General features: G+C 45.6%; 1 long non-coding RNA gene across 1 annotated transcript; it reads right to left on the bottom strand.

The window, feature by feature from the left end:
- Positions 1-220: 220 nt before the first annotated feature.
- On the bottom strand, positions 221-4,631 carry LOC306653520. Its single transcript, XR_013761745.1, has 3 exons — positions 4,476-4,631; positions 2,080-3,353; positions 221-1,354 (listed from the first exon to the last, which is right to left on the bottom strand). It is a non-coding gene; the product is annotated as an uncharacterized lncRNA (long non-coding RNA).
- Between the last annotated feature and the right edge of the window lie 1,081 nt (positions 4,632-5,712).

The following is a 5,712-nucleotide window of genomic DNA, read 5'->3' on the forward strand; positions in this document are numbered from 1 at the left end:
CTCCGGGGCCGGGCGAGGTTGGATTCTGGGTTGTCCACCTTTGGAACCAGGGTCCCCAGCTTTTCCCTTTACACTGTGCCTTACAGATGATGAAGCTCTCCACGGGTCTGACTTGCTCAGCATCTCCTAAATTGCTGAAGCTGGTTTTGAACCTGTGATCCCCCCTGCCTCAGCCCCCTGAGTCGCTGGGATTACAGGCATGCACCACCACTTCAGCTGGATTTTGTATGCAGCAAAAATGAACTGAAGCTGGGTACAGTGACATGCACCTATAATCCCAGTGATCTGGGATTCTGAGGCAGGAGGATCACAAGTTTAAGGCCAGCCTCAGCAATTCATTGAGGCCCTAAACAGTATAGTAAGATGCTGTCTCAAAATAAAAATGGTTGGGGATGTGGCTCAGTGGTATTCCCCAGTACGCCCCCCAAATTAATGCTTGCATGACATCCTATTCATAAGATACAAAAGCTGTTGACTCTCCCTTCAAACCCTGTCCAAAGTGACACCGTTGCCCTCCCTGGGGAAAACCTCAGTTTCTTGTATATATCTCCAGAGTTATTTCATGAACATAGATGCAGCCTCTGTCGTGTTTGTTGTGTACGATATGTTTTTTATTTTGCAGTATATTTTAAAGGTTGCTTCATATCTGTGAAGTACTTCCTCATTCTCTTTCTTTTTTATTACTGCATAATATTCCTTTAATGAACTAATTTATGTTTCCTGTCTTGAAAGGATGAGTGTGTTATATCAAGCAGGAGGGCATACCACTGGAAAATACATTCCCAGGAGTATGCATACGTTTTAAGAAAAATGGAAAGCCAATCTTGACTGAATGTTCCCATTCAAGCCTTGAAAGTTGATGAAGCGTGATCTCAAATGCCAGTGTCTTGTTTTTGGAAATGCCATGTTCAAGGCCAGGCTTCCCCCTGCAGCTCAGGAGATACGAGAGGACAAGCTTCAGACAGCTCATATGGCCTGGGGTGCAGCCCAGGAGTGGAGTGCTTGCCTAGCATGTGCGAGGCCCTGGGTTCTGTCCCCAGCACCAGAAAGATGGAAAAAAAAAAAAAAAAAAAAAAAGATGCAAATTGCTCATTTGTCCACAATAACCAAAAGCAGGACCAGAGAGACCCATTAGAGAAACAATCTGAGAGTCCTTGGGGCTGGTCGTCACCTGCCTGGTCCGTCCTTCCAAGAGGTGGTGTGTTTATCCCACTGCAGTCATGGAAGTTCCCGAAGCTGGCATCTGCATGGATCAGCCACTCGCCTGGCACTCCGGGGGCCAAAGCAGGAGGTTATCCCTACGTTGCAGACTTCCCTGGCCTCACAGAGAGATGTCCTCTGCCCATCTTGCTGTCTGCCAATAAACAAGAGGTTTTTTGTTGTTGTTGTTGTTGTTGTTGTTGTTTTGTTGTTTTTTGTTTTTTGCCTGCTAGCTTTTCAAAATGTTCTTAGAAACCCTGTCTTGGCGTGGTGAGCAATGATGGCTTGTGAAATGTAATGTTTCATTTCACTTGGAAAGAAAGACTTTATTTCATCAGCTCATGAGCTTTTTATATCAGGCTCAGCGAGGGGTAATTTTCTGAGCTGCTCACGGTTCTATCAAGCTTGGAGCGGGGACTCTGCCACCAAAAGATAATTGACAATTAATAGTAATACGATTATAATAGCAACTATTTCTTGAGAACTTATTATTTTCTGTGTTGCTATGGACTTAATTTCGTCCTTCCAAATTCATATCTGAGTCCTAACTCCATATGCTGCTGGGTTTGGAGTGAAGGAGTAGCTAAGGCGAAACGTTCATTAGTGTCCTTACTGGAAGAGACTCCACAGAGCTCGCTCTCTCTGCCACATGAGGACACAGCAAGAAGGAGGCCATCTGTAAGCCAGGACAGGCCCTCACCAGACCCTGGATCAGCCAGCTCCGGGGCTTGGACAGCAGCCTCAGAGTTGTGAGGAGGAGAAGGTCTGGGCAGAAGCCGCCTGGTCTGTGGTGCTGCATGACGGTGGACCAAGTGGGTTCGGCATGGATCGTGTTGACTTTAATGCTGCGATGGCCTTTCGGGTAAGACGGTAACTTACCTACACATTCCAGGAAGATGGCAGGGCTGAGGATGTAGCTCCATGGTAGAGTGCGTGCTCAACGTGAGTGAGGCTCTGGTTTCAATCCCTGGGACCATAAAGAAAGAAAAAAAGAAAGTAATCTGCAGGAAGAAAATGCACTAAACTAGTGGCCTCACATTAAGGCCTAAATCCCTTCAGTCTAGTAGCGGAGCATCAGGCTTGTGACCAAAACGAACACCATGAACATAATGCAGTATCAGTGATTCTCAAACAGGGTACTTGATAATGTATGAAGACACTAGGCAGTCACACTGAGGGCCCCCCTAGCGGGGAAAGGCCCGGCATGCTGCTCCACATCCCATAATGCACAGGATAGCTCCTGCCACAAAAAACGTCCTAGCCCAACACATCAAAGGTGCCACATTTGAGGTTTACTGTTCTGTGTATGGACAGGTAGGTCTACCTGAAGCACTTCAGGTGGATATTTGCATCCTGTATTTTTCTGGAAGACGTAATTTCTAATGAAATGTAGTGGGATGAACATCATAAAAGTTTGGATTATATGAATTTAACTGCGTGATATAAAATATTAAAAATGTCCACACAATCTGAATGTTGCTGAACTTCCTCTCAAATTGCAAATTTGTCAAGAAATACAATTTTGGAGCTATCAGGTTCTGTGACCTATAAACTGCGTATAAGGTAGCTAGGTGTCAGTGCAAGTAAGTTGATAAACAGAAATGTTTGAATTAGGAGAGATTTTCAGGTGCAAATCCCTTGCCAAAAACACACCCTGTACCGAGAACCGTGTGCACATTTTTATATGCCCATAGGTATGTAAATATTTCTTGTCTCCATCTATAGCTATTTGCTACAAAATATTCTTCAACCAACACTCTAGATTCATGCATAATTCTTCACAGAAATTATTCCTCAGATAATGTGCACTTATCCAACTTGTCATTATCCCAGCAAATACAAAGTTGTCTTTGAATAGGACTATTTCCATCGAGCACAAAGCTGGATAATTTTAGATTGTTCCCATGAGCGAGTCTTCCAGAGCATCTCTGGGCATCTGGAGGCGAAAAGCACATTTGTTCCTTAGTGCAAGTGATTGCCGTTGTGGTGGGTGATCCTGAAAGCCCACGTCTAACTGCTCCAACCTGTAGGATGCTGTGGAAATGCCTCCTTGGTCTCCGGGATCCTCCAGGGTCTCTGCTGGGGCCACAGCAGGGTTGGTGATGACTGCGGACAGGACAGAGGGCACCTGTTAGATTCCCGCTCCTTCTCATCTGGAGAATGAACCACAGTGAGGTGCCAATGGTTTTTCCAAAGACACAAAGGGATAGAATAAAACAGGGTCTGGAAATTTCCTCTGCAAATGGCCAGATATGAACTAATGTTATAAGACATATTTTGGGGGGCTCAGGATGTGGCTCAGTGACAGAGGAGGTGCTCAGCATGCCTGAGGCCCTGGTTCCACCCCCGTCACTATAACCCTGGCACCCCCCCTCCCCCCGCTGCATATTTTAGGCTTTGTAGGTCAGAGGATCTTGGAAGCAATTTCCAAGTGATGCTTTGTCATGTGAAAGCAGCTACAGAGTGTGTAAACAAATGAGCATGCCAGCTTTCAGCAAAACTTCATTTGCAGAAGGTGTTGCAGGCCTATAACCCCAATGACTCAGGAGGCTGGAGGATGGCGAGTTCAAGGTCAGCCTCAGCAACTTACCTGAGGACCTCAGTAATTTAGTGAGACCCTGTCTCAAAATAAAAAATAAAAAGGACTGGGGATGTGGCTCAGTGGTAAAGCACACCTGGTTCAATCCCTAATAAGCCCCCGCCCCTCATAAAAACACACTATATTTGCAAAAATAGACAACAGACCTATTTTGCCAATCCCTGGAGTGAAGCACAAATATGAACAGATATAAGTCTGAATAGATGGACAGGAACAGACACCTGAAGTGTGTCAGAGAAACGAATGCCCACACAGCCCCCTCTTCCTTAAGAACGGTCACCATACTGTTGGGGCTATTAATGTCACCTGTTAAATGTCCCTATATACCGGTCTTGCTTGTCAGCGGGGGTGATTTTTATTTTCATTCATTTAATTTTTCTGTGGTGCTGGCGATGCAACTCAGGTCCTCATACATGCTAAGCAAGCGCTCTGCTCCTAAGCTACACGCCCCTGGTCTGCCTCCTTCCTTTCTTTTTTTTTTTTTTTTTTTTTTTTGTGACACCAGGGATTAACCCAGGGGTGCTGTACCACCAGCTACATCCCCAGCCCTTTTATTTTTATTTTGAAGTGAGGTCTCACTAAATGAGACTTAATCCCTTCCCTGTCTCACCCTGTGGAGCTTCCGTTGTGCCCACGGTAGAAAAGAGGAACCCTAGAGTCTCAACTAAGGCTGCACCTGGAGAACCCCGGTGGGCTTCCTCTGCCTCCTCGGCTCCTTGTCTCAGCGTCCGTGTCCGACCAGGCCACTTCGATCCCACTGGGCTCTTCTGCTCTCAACCTGGGATCCGTGGAGATGGTTTCTGGAGGGGTTCATGAACCCCTTCCAATCTCAGGCCAGTTCCTCAGGTGCGTATGTGTGTTTTTCTGAAGAACTAAACTATTGTTTTCCTGAGGATTTCCAAGGGAAGGTCACAGAATTTTTACTGAAAAAGTAAATCAGACCCACTAGATTCTTAGGTTGCTAGTAGGAAATTAGATCAGGGATGGGGTACAGCTTGGTGGTGGAGCACTTGCCTGGCACGCAGGAGCCCTGGCTCCGTCCCCAGCATTGCCAAAAAAAAAAAAAAAAAAAAAGGAAAGAGCTAAAATATCCATTCACTAATATGTGAATTTTAAAAAAGGTGGACTGTCCACATTATGGGATATTGTTTGGAAATGAAAAGAGATCAGTGCTAGTGGGTATTCCCATGTGGAAGAGTCCCGACATTATGCTAGCTGAGTGCGGCTAGTCACGAGACCTGCCTGTGATATCATTCCTTGCACACGGAATTCAGAAGAGGTGGACCCACAAAGACAGAAAGTGTATTAGTGGTAGCCCAGGGCTGGGACCAGGAGGGAATGGGAGATGCCTACTAATGGGTACAGTGTTCCTTTTTGGGGCGATAGAACTTTCTGGAATAGGTAAGTGATGATTGCCCACAACTTTGTGAATATCCTAAAAACCCCAGGTTTTTTTATTTTATTTATTTTATTTTATTTTTAATTGCCCTACTAGGGATTGAATCCAGGGGCGCCTCTCTACGGCTGAGCTACATCCTGGTTCGGAACATGCCATCCTCCTGCCTCCACCACCCAAGTCCCTGGGATTACAGGGAGGACCACAGCACCTGGGGAAGAGACAGCGGCAGGGGGGGAGAGAGGAGCCCTTGTGAACTGTTTCCAGGTATGTCCTTTAGCTTTTTGGCATATGACTCTTAATCGTTAATACTACTTCAAATCTGCTCATCATCTTCATTTTCATTTTACCGACAATAAAACCAAAATTCGGAAGATTAAGCACACGACTCGGCGCGCGGCTCAGGGATGCAGCGCTTGCGGAGCGTGCGAGAGAGCAGTACTTAAAAAAAATGAGATTGATTAAAAATTAAGCAAATGAAACAACTAAAAACCAAAATAAGCAGCTCAGTAAAACA

This window comes from Sciurus vulgaris (assembly GCF_902686455.1).
Source record: "Sciurus vulgaris genome assembly, chromosome: 2".
Classification (NCBI taxonomy): domain Eukaryota; kingdom Metazoa; phylum Chordata; class Mammalia; order Rodentia; family Sciuridae; genus Sciurus; species Sciurus vulgaris.